Raw genomic sequence first — 11,149 nt, 5'->3', positions numbered from 1 at the left:
AGAATGAAAGGTGTCCCTTTGCCAGGCTCCCACATAGGCAGAATAGACTACCAGGAATTGTGAATTCAGACTGAGAGCCCCAAGAGATTTATTCTAATAGTCAAGTGGGCAGTAAAAGCCCCAATGGATTAGAGATGAGGGTATTTGGGTTTTCAGGGCTTGCCACTGACTACCTGTGGTCAGTGCTGGGGGAATCATGTTACCTTAGAGCAGTGATGGTGAACCTATGACACGCATGTCAAAGGTGACACGCAAACTCATTTTTTTGATTGATTTTTCTTTGTTAAATGGCATTTAAATATATAAAATAAATATCAAAAAATATAAATCTTTGTTTTACTATGGTTGCAAATATCAAAAAATTTCTATATGTGACACAGGACCACTCTGGTGGTCAGTGTGCTCCCACAGGGGGAGCTCTGCTCAGCCACAAGCCAGGCTGATGGCTGCCAGTACAGCAGTGGTGGTGGGACTCTCTCCCACCTTCTCAGTAGCACTAAGGATGTCTGACTACAGCTTAAGCCTGCTCCCCGCTGGCAAGTGGACATCCCCTGAGGGCTCCCAGACTGCCAGAGGGATGTCTGACTGCCAACTTAGGCCCAATCCCCCCGGGGAGCGGGCCTAAGCCAGCAGGTGGACATCCCCTGAGGGGTCCCAGACTACGAGAGGGCACAGGCCGGGCTGAAGGATGGGCCTCTAGTATCTAAAATAAAGGATTGGACCAAATGGTCTCTAAAGTCCTGCTATTCTAGGACTTTTTTTTTACCAGTTGGCCTGGAACATCAGCTCTTAGAAACCAGTTCCTTGGGGCTCCCCTCTTTGTCTGAGAGTTTCTGCTGAAAGGGAAGCTGAAGTAGAAGGCACATCGGTGCTGGGCATGCAAGCTCCAGTGCTCAGCAGAATCTGCTGGGAAGAACCCCTGGAGGAGCTCAGGCAACTTGAGATGCAGAGGCCTAGTGCCCTTTTCTGGGAGATGCGCTTTCTGTGGCCACCCTGGGCCTTTTCCAGGCCCACCTCTGTATAAGCAAGTTGGCAGACATCCAAGGACCCCCATTTCCTGAGTTCCCTTCAGTGGCTTTGTATTGAAAGTAAAAATAGGGAAGGAAATAAAACTTGTTTTCCCCTTTGAGGCACCAAAGCTGAGAATTGTGGCTGGCTTTCATTTGATAATAATGCACATTGGGGAGTTGCTATAACACTTGTTGTGACCAACCTGCTTATGATCCTCCCAACACCCAAGTGAAGGCATGGGAGGGTGGGGTTAGAGGCAGCAGAAATTTACCATTTATCATCCATGTGAGAGGAAGAGATGCTGCAGGGAAACCCACACAGGCAGAAATTTTCCCCAGGTTAGAATGAAGCCCAAGGCGTGGCTTCGGGCATTGGAGGCTGCTGGGAGTGTGATAAACCAAGCCCCCTGAGCTTCTGCATCTCTGCACTTGAGACATGACCCCCTTCCACCGTCCCCAGAACAAGGGCCCTTGCTCTCTTTCCATCCTCCTTTTCTCTCTCTCCTCTCTCCCTCCAGCTCCTGCATCCCCCCCTCCTACCCTCCTGCCCACAATGTTTGCTCTAAGAAGTCCAGCAGTAGCTCTCTCACTGGCATGTAGGTTGTTCAACCTGAGTGCCCTCCATATGTCCAGGATACTTTGCCAAATGGTGTAGAGGTTTGTCTGGGAAGGGCTTTGGCTGCACTCAGTCATTAGGGAGCAATAGGAGGGATGAAACCCAATGACCAAGGATGGCTCCAAGTCCATTTGTGTGGCGTGTCTTCCCTGTCTCTGTCCTTGATCTCCCTATTAGACGTTGGTCTGAATGGCGCTGGCTCTGCTGCCTGAGTGGATTGGCATCTGGTCCATGAGGAATGCCAGCTCCCAACCTGGAGACAAAGCCATTAAGTTTCCGTCAGGCTCAGGCCAGGGTCGGTTGGAGAAAGGAGAGTGAAGTTCAAGTTTAGCTCTCAGGAGCCAAGATCACAGTACTGTCTCCGTCGTGGTCTGAACCAAGGTGGCCTTTGACAATAAGCTCAGGAAATCACAGAGAAGCAGGGAAAACTGCAAAGCATCTGAGAACTATTTATAGCTTCTACATTTTAGACAGCATAAGTTAATCAAATCATGAGTTGAAAAGATTGTGTCCCTTGCAGTCCTTCCACTTTCATCAAGAATTCTATCTCCCCAATGGGTGATCAGTGTCCCTGTCACCCTCTGGCCCTCAGTGGCCGATGGACATGCTTAGAGCCTGAGCCCCAAGCCTTATGTGTCAGAACCTTCCTCTCCATGCCCCCTGTAGCAGTGGGCCATGCCCGGGTGGGGTCCCTCAGCCTGGCCTGCAGGAATCCAGCTGAAACCAGCTCTCCAACATCCCCCAACGGGTCCCAAATTGTGAGAGGGCGCAGGCCAGGCCAAGGGACCCCACCCGTGCATGAATCCATGCACCAGGCCTCTAGTGTGTAACTCTTCTATTCTTGCCTCCCTATTTGAATGCAAGGGATCCTGCTATTTTTTAAAGCTCTTGAATATGCAAATTAGTTCCAGAGGAAAGGTGCCCCCCTGGACACCATTACTCTCCAATGGGCTCAGTATTCTGTCAGTACCAAAGGGCCACCTCTTCAGAGCAGGCAAGTCCAAGGAATTGATTTCTTCTCTTATTTCCTCAAAATCCTACAGGTTTCTAGGAGTAAGGCTGGAAGTACACATGGGAACTTACTTTTGTAATGAATTTTTCCAATACAACTCCAGCCCCTGTGTGTGTGCCCTCCTTCCACTCTCCCCCTTTGCACTAGCCCTTGTTAAAGGGCACCTTCAGGTAGAAATGAGTCTCAATTGGCAGAGTTTCCAAAGCCATATACTGGGAGGCTGAGTGTCAACACTGACAAATGCACACCCTGATGACTTCCTTCCCCTTCCCTCTCCTGCTCCATGGCAAGATCACATTGAACTATTCAGGGAAAGTATTTACTGAATGCAAGGAGGATAGAGCACTTGTGCATTATTTATGAGGGGCTAACAATACCCATTGTATGCACTAGTAGACGGTATTTGGACATAAATTAGTGATGTTTGGAAACGCCAGTGGTCCAAAGCCTATTAGGATCTCTGACATGTATGTGAAAATGGATCACAGTCTTACATTTCCATAAGGCTGGGAATTGGCTATGAGACAACTTCACAATGAAAACAAAAATCTTTAATCTTTTCTTTGCCGTTAGCCCTCTGAACAGTTTACCGTAGAGGAAGTATTGGGAGATCATTTCTAATTATGAATTCCTAGTTTCATCTTTCTTCTTTCTCTATGAAGAAGGGATATTTCCATTTACTGAGTGCACTTGTATACTGAGCATTACTGCTAGCTTCTTAAAAAAAAAAAAAGAATGATTTTATTCACCAATGTGGCATCTATTTACCTATAATTGTGAAAATGTAGTTAAAATATTCTAACTTCTAGAAAAATAATGTAGTTTAAAAACCCAAATCAAGAAAATAACACAGTCTGAAAAATTTAAAACTCGTTAAAGAAATCCTATATAATAAAAGGGTAATATGCAAACTGACCCTAACAGCAGAATGACTGGGAATGACTGGTCACTATGACACACACTGACCACCAGGGGGCAGATGCTCAATGCAGGAGCTTCCTTCTGGTGGTCAGTGCACTCTCACAGGGGGAGCTCTGCTCAGCCACAAGCCAGGCTGATGGCTGCCAGTACAGCGGTGGTGGTGGGAGCCTCTCCCGCCTCCTCAGCAAGGCGAAGGATGTCTGACTGCAGCTTAGACCTGCTCCCCGCTGGCAAGTGGGCATCCCCCAAGAGCTGCCGGGCTGCCAGAGGGATGTCTGACTGCCAGCCTGGGCCCGATCCCCCAGGGAGCGGGCCCAAGCCATACTGCTAGCTTCTTAATGTCCAGAGTAGGAGCATCAGTATCCTCATTTTATAGATGAGGAAACTGAGGCTCAAGGTCATGCAGCTGATAAGTTGCTAATGTGGAATTTGCAGCAGGTCTCAATGTCTAACTGAGGTTTCTTAACTTACATTTGACCCACCCACTGGGCAGAAAGCAAAGGTTGTTCTTGGCTTCTATATCAATTATCTGTGGCCACAATAATGCTACATTACACAGAACCACAAAACCAGTGGCATATAGCCACGAACATTTATTCTTGCTCAGGAGTCTACGGATCAACTGGGTCACTCTGCAATTCCAGACCATGCTCAAGTGGTCTTAGCTGGGCTCGCTCCTGCGCCTGCAGTCAGCTGCTGGGGCCACTGACCCACGCTGGCCTGGGCTTGTCTCCTACTGGCCAGGCAGCGTCCCTAGGGTGTGAACAAAGCACACTGCTTTCTGAGGCCTGGCCTAGAACTGCCACACTCACGGCTGCCACATTGGGTTGAACAAAGCAAATCACCAGGCCAGCCCAGATCCACAGGAAAGGTGAACAAGCTCCCACTTGTGCTGGGAGGAGCTGCAGTCACACTGCAGGGGGATAGTTGTTAGGAGGGAAGAATTGGGCCAATTTTGCAATTAGTCTGCCTCAGTTCCCTCCTCGGGACTGCTTTGCCCCCTTGGGGACACCTGCTTCCTGTAAGCCTCAGTTCCCTCTGCTCCCTCCTCTCTAAGCCTCTTCTTATTCAAGCTAAGGAGCAGAAAGACTGCAGAGAACTAAATCAGCCCTCTTCCCCAGGGGAAGGGGGCAGTCATCTGGCAAGGGCTGGCCTTCAACAGACCTGATCAGCACCAGCCAGGAGGTGTCAGGGGTCTAGGGCTGAGGGCAGCAGGTCTTCCACGGATCTTGAAAACAACTCCAAGACAGGTCCTTCTCTGCCTGAATCCCATGCTCAGGGCTGATCATTTCAGCTGACACCTGTTTTGCTGGTGGAGCGGGATTCCCCTCCTCTCAAGGGACTCTGACCCTCATCTTCCTGTGGGCATCTCTCTGGCCACAGCCCTGGGGCACCAGGTGTCGGGTGAAGTGTAGTTTCAGGATCACCCCCAGCCTGCATCTGCCTCACAAAACCAATTAGATGCTGTCTCCCTTACCCAGCACACACACACACACACACACACACACACAGAACTGAGGTCACTCCATCTGTGTCCAGACACAAGCCCTTCCAAGGAAGACCAAAGGAGAAACTGAAACCGAGGCAGGCAGCAGGCAGGTACTAGCCCTCTGCCTACCCCCGCCCCCCCACTTTGCTTCTCCCCACCAACAGATGCCCTGGCTTCCAGCAACCCTCAGCATGCAAATACCAAAAGACCTTTGTCATAGGACTGAAAATTAGTGGTGGGTGAAAAGCAGATTTTCTGGCAGGCTGGTTACTGACCTCTGTGGTCCGCATCTGGGCTTCTCCCCACCTGCAAGTTCAAGGACAGCAAAGTACATCATGTTTTGAGGCCTCCTAAACATTTTCCTCCATTCCTGGGGCTGTCCCTCACCGTCTTGCCTCTCTTCAAATCAAGCCAACCCCCTTCTGAAGTGAGTCCCCTTGGCTTTATAACTTTGCCTCATGCCCAACCACACATCTTCATGCTGCCCATACATGGGTGCTAGACAGACCTGTGGCCATTTACTCTGGGTGCTTGAGGACAGCTGGGTTCCTGAAGATGCCGAGAGCAGCCTGACCATGTCGGGGCCCTGTGGGGGGGGGCAGGAGAAAGGCTCAGCGCTGGAGGCCACTTGTGTCTCTTTCCTGGTTCAGAAAGATCAGCTACAGGGAGTGGCACGTCCTTGAAGATGCGCCTTCTTTATCCCATTTCTGACCCTCCGAGGGAGGAAAGCATGGTGGCCAGGAGGGAAGAGGCAAGTTGGCATCTCAAGATCTTGAGGAGGGGGCTTCCCTCTTATTTCACCCTGGGAACCCCGTGTAAAAAATGTGTCTATCCATGACCCTGGACCCTGGATTCCTCAAGCAGTAACTGACTGACCCTTTGTTATTAACCACAGATGCCTCTACCTGTGTATATCTCCCTGCCAGTCCCAGGTCCCGGTCCACAGGAAACAGGAAACAGCCAGCATTCTCAATCTGAGCTGATGCTATTTCTGTCCCAAAGGGGAGGGGATTGGGGGATAGGGAAGGCACTGTAGCTTGGGTAGAGAGCTTCATTGTAGATAAACAAATGATTCCTCCTAGTCTTTAAAACAGAAGCAAGCTCTCCAACCTCCATGGCCCACATAGAGACCACTGCCTGTGGAGAGGAGGGGCGGGGCAGGTCGCTGAGGGCTCTCAGCCTCCACAACCCCTCCTCACCATCGTGCAATATTAAGTATCAACCTATACATGCCCTTCTGATTCTGTTCTACAAGAGGGAGGAGAAGTAGATCCAAGTGGCCTCACTTTTCTAGTGGCAGAGCCTTCCTGGAGTAGCTGGAACCTGGCAGTGATGGGACCCGTCCACACCAATGATGAGCACCCACTATCTGTTGGGTTTTTAATGCACGTTCCTGGGTTTGGGGAGCTACTTGGGCTTTTCCTAACTCTTTAGAAGTGGGTATTTGACTGTAGAGTATGATTTTTTTAAAGATTTTTTATTTATTTTTAGAGAGAGGAAAGGAAAGGGAGAAACATTGATGTGAGAATGAAACATCAATTGGCTGTACCATGCACAGCCCCTACCAGGGATGGAGCCCACAACCTAGGCATGTGCCCTGACCAGGAATCAAACAGGCAGGCAACCTTTCGGTGCACAGGATAATGCTCAACCAACTGAGCCACTGTGGCCCTGTGTTTTTTGATTGTTTATTTGTTGGGTGTATTTTTTTTTATTCAAGTATTTACTGAGCAGCTAGGGAGATACAAAGGTGTTTAAAACATGGTCAAAGAGGTGAGGCAAATGAACGAGTAGAAAGAAAAGTTCACTGAATCACAGCAGCCAAAATAAAAGCGCTTTAGGAGATTAAGGTGAGATTGCTTTCAGCCCGGAAGGGGGCATGGGTGGGTGATAAGTCAGAAAAGGGCATTGAGATTCAAATAGAAGACTTCAGTCTGGACTGTTGATGATGCTCAGCATGGACTATATTTATCTCTCCTTTTCCTCTTTCCCCATCTTTGGGCTTAATTTACTAGTAGTGCCAGGATTATTTAATGTATTTTTTCAATACTTGCTTTGCATTTTTGCTTTAATGCCTTCTACAGAACTAGGTGCTTTCAGTGTTTTAGGAGTTTTTTTGTTTGTTTGTTTGTTTGTTGCTGGTTTTTTTTTTGAAGGATTCTTGACTGTTTGATCTTGGTGTTGATGGTTTTGAGTCTTTTCCATTCTGGTTTGATCTTTGTGTTTGACTGGAGTATCTTGTGCAAATTTCTTTACTGGAGATTTTTCTTCAGCTTTTTCTTCTTCATCGTCATCATCTTCATCATCTTTTTCATCATCACCTTCATTAGCAGCAACTTTTTTCTGTGGAACTTTGCTAGCACTTTCAGGGGCAGAACACATTCTGGATATACTTAGAAGTTTTACATCCTCCTCTTCATCTTCTGGCTCTGCATCTTCCTGAGTGCTGTGCACGAAGATGCACGGGCCCTGAACCACACTTCAACCATAAGGCCACAGGGGGTGATATTTCAAAGCCAACAAAGGAAACCGTGAGCTGTCCAGACATTTCCAGGGTTGCAGTGTGAACTGTCATTGGACTGCCTTCGCAGTTCATCGCCTCTGCTTCAGCAATGTGCAGTGCATCCTTTGCACCAGCCCCTAAGCTGGCCGCTCATAAAGATAATCGGTGCTCCTTTTCATCATTATCCACCTTAAAGTGATCATCTTTGTCAGCCTTGAGTTCACAACTGAAAAGATAGTTCTGGGGCCTCAGAGGGCTCATGTCTATGTCCATCAAATCTTCCATGGGGTGGTAGCATGCACTTAGCAGGGAGAGAAGGTGAACAGAGATAAATGACTTCTGTTTCCCAGAACAGACGCAGAGGACGGAATCGCACCAGGGAAAACTCTCCCTTGTTTTCCTTCAGCCCTTGACCAACTGCTTTTGTGGGCAAGAATCATGGGGTGAATACTGTTAGTGTTTGTTATTTCTGTACTTGTCAGAAGTGGTGGGCAACCTGGCTCTTTGAAACGTGGAGAAATAAGTGCCTTGCAGCACAAAAAAATATAAAAAGGAATTGTGGATGGCATTGTCAGAGGTAAGAACTGGGCAGGTTATGTATCTACTGCCTCATTATTTTGGGCTCTCCGACTGGCGCATTTGCAGACCACAGGCTACTGCCTGGCATCCGGTGCCTTTGGGCAGCTCTTGGGCAGGCATACACGGGCCTGTTGCTCTGTTCTTTCTCTGCAGCGTGCTGTATTAAGCCTTTAACATTTTCTCTTAAGTTTTATATGTGTGTATGTGTATGTCTGTGTGATCTTCAGATACTCCATATATAATCTTCACGTATTACCACTGATAGGACAATGTGAAGCTGCCAACATTGTCTAAACACTCCATTAAAAGCACAAATAAAGCATTATCTGAAGAATGGTCAGTATTAGTATGAAAACTGAAGGTTGTTTTGTTAATCCAAAGGTGCATGAATTGACAGAGGGTCTCCGCCAATGTTTATAGATGATACCTGCCCAGAGGTGGTTATCAGGGGGCCTCATCAGAATCCCGCAGATGAAGGCTCGGTACCAGCTGTCCCAGGAGGCTGGGCAGGAACAATAGTCTGAGGACCTGAGGTGGCAGTGTGCTTAAGCACCCCAGCTCCCATGTCTCCCAGGGGCCCGAGGACGTATGTGAGAGTACAGATCCCAGAACCCTGCCCCACACAGTGGGACCCCCAGAGCCTTGTGCCCAGAGCACAGGGGCTGTTTCTATAGAGAAAGATGGAGACACTGAAGGACTAGATTCTTGCCCTGGGTCTGCAGCAAATTTGGAATGTGATCTCAGGTCAATCCCCTACCCTCTGGGTCTCCATTTATTTTGTTTTAAAATGAAAATAATTCTGCCTGGTTATCTTCCTCAGGATTGCTGGGTTACTCCAATGAGAGGGAGGGTGGGAAGGAAGCATCCGTATAATGTTACTCACATAGGCCTCTGTAGAGGTGAGCATCATTATTTTCGTCATTCAGGTCAGGAAGACAGGCACTGAGGGGTTAGGGAATTTGCCCACGTCCCATGAAGGAGCCCAGATTTGGAACTTTCCATTCCTTCAAGGTGCTCCTCTGAGATTTTAGAAATCAGGTGGAGGCTTGGTCCTCAAACAGGCATGTGGACCAGCAGCATCTCCTGGGAGCTTGTTAGAAATGCAGATGCTCAGGCCCTGGCCCAGGCTGCCTGCATCAGAGTCTGCATTTGAACGAGTTTCCCAGGTGATTCCTGTGCACCTTAAAGTTTGGAAGCACTGTTGTGAAAGAGGTGAGATTAGATGAGAGAGAGTACATGTGAGAATGAGATTATGGCAAACATGCATCATTCAACAAAAATGTAAGGTCCTCACAGGGATGAGCAACGAAGAAATCTTTACTGGGAAACCTGTCCACTGTTTCAGCCCTTTCTGAGTTCTGTTCCAGGGGGAACCTGGTCTGAGAAATCCAGACCTCCCAAAAGAACAGGCTTTAGATGGAAACAAATGTGTGTGTGTGTGTGTGTGTGTGTGTGTGTATGTGTGTGTTTAAAATTCAAAGATAGTAGGATTACTTTTCTTTTTCAAAATGAAAGAAGGAAAAGTCAGGAAGAAAGAGTTTAACAAAGCAAAGTGTCATCACTTTTCATTTATGTCAGGAGGGATTCCTTTGTGGGAGACAGTATCCAGCATCCACCAGGTAGGGTGGCCAGCTAGGCGGGGGGAAGTTCAGTTTTCAGACTACCTTTCCAATGACGGTTGGTCCTCGGTATGGAATCCTAAGACCCATCAGAGTGAAGGCTGTCCTCCTGGCCCTCAGCTGACATTGGAGAGCGGCCCCTACGAATGCAACCAGCTTGAGGAGTATGGAAAAGCATCGGGCAGCATCCCGAGCGGCTGGTCTTGGGGGAGCATCAGTCTGGCACAAAGAGATTCTCAATCTGGGGCCAGAATGTCCTGCGGGATCTGCTTCAGGGAAGAGTGCGGGAGGCCGTGCCTCTCCTCCTTGCTTCCTCCAGTGAGCTCTGCTGAGGCTGCACAGCATCCCTGGGCGAGCTGTGATTTCTTACCAGTGACTTTTAACACATGTTCTCATGTTGAAATTTGCAATATGTATGCGCTGTGCTATTTAACCCTTACAAGTCACTTTTCTGAGACTGTTCGTAAAGTGTACGTTCTTGAAAGAGTCAAGACACCACTTGTCATCAGCCTCCCAAGCCTTCATTCACGTTCATGGCCCCAGAAAGAGCCCATCGGGAATATCACACAGACCTGATCCCGGCCTTTGAGAACTCATACGGGAAGGCAGACTTAGTGACACATAAATTAATGTCCTGGCTGCAGATGTCAATCCAGATGTGGGTACACATCTGCTAAATCAGAGACTGTATATACTAATTGACATACGAAAGACCCTGAGGTCCTGTCATTTTAACTTGGGGTTCTTCCACCACCCTTAGCCCTGATCTTCCTATATTGGTGTCACTTCAGACTAGCCAAATTAGAATAGGCTAAACCAATTTTTTCATAGTCTTTCCCTCTCCCTCCCTATTTTTTTTCTTAAATTTTCAAAAGTCTGGAAGAAGGGGATTTAGGTCAGGATGATACCATCATTCTGTCACTTCTAATTTCATTCTGTTAACAGTTTTTTGAAACATGTAGGTAGAAGCTTTGATTTTGAAACATCATGCACTTTTTAAGTTTTGACTCCCAACAGTAAAATTTCAGATCAGTTGTAAAAATTCTCAAGAGTGAATATGAAAGAGGAACTGCCTAACCAGTCTCCCCTAGAGACCTGGAGTCCTCACGCCCTTCCCAGCCCCCTGATTTCAGAGTTACAGAAATATAAGCAGGTGCTGGGAGTGAAGGCGAACTGGAAAAAGCAACGGGCTCCAAACCAGACTGGAAAACAGCCCCGCTGTCTTCTCCTTCCTCCCTCCGCACACTGACTGATGCCTTCTGTCGCCTGGAGATGAACTGGGGAAGGCTGGTTATTGACAGCTGGGCAATTTACACAATAAAGTTTAACAGTTTACATCCCCTTGTCTGATTTTGTCGATGTTTTCAATGGATCACCTTCTCAGGAGCCAGGACTGACTC

General features: G+C 48.0%; 1 protein-coding gene and 1 pseudogene across 1 annotated transcript in view; one reads left to right on the top strand and one right to left on the bottom strand.

Annotated features, from left to right (window-relative positions):
• ONECUT2 (one cut homeobox 2) overlaps positions 1 to 11,149 on the top strand; it is a 59,674-nt gene that overhangs the window by 36,432 nt on the left and 12,093 nt on the right. The gene's annotated exons all lie outside the window — the stretch shown is intronic.
• LOC102772304 lies at positions 7,092 to 7,836 on the bottom strand (annotated as a pseudogene).

Source organism: Myotis davidii, unplaced genomic scaffold, assembly GCF_000327345.1.
Source record: "Myotis davidii unplaced genomic scaffold, ASM32734v1 scaffold38, whole genome shotgun sequence".
NCBI classification, from domain to species: Eukaryota; Metazoa; Chordata; class Mammalia; order Chiroptera; family Vespertilionidae; genus Myotis; species Myotis davidii.
Note: the sequence above shows the minus strand (reverse complement) of the source record. Positions and strands in the feature narration are given on the sequence as shown.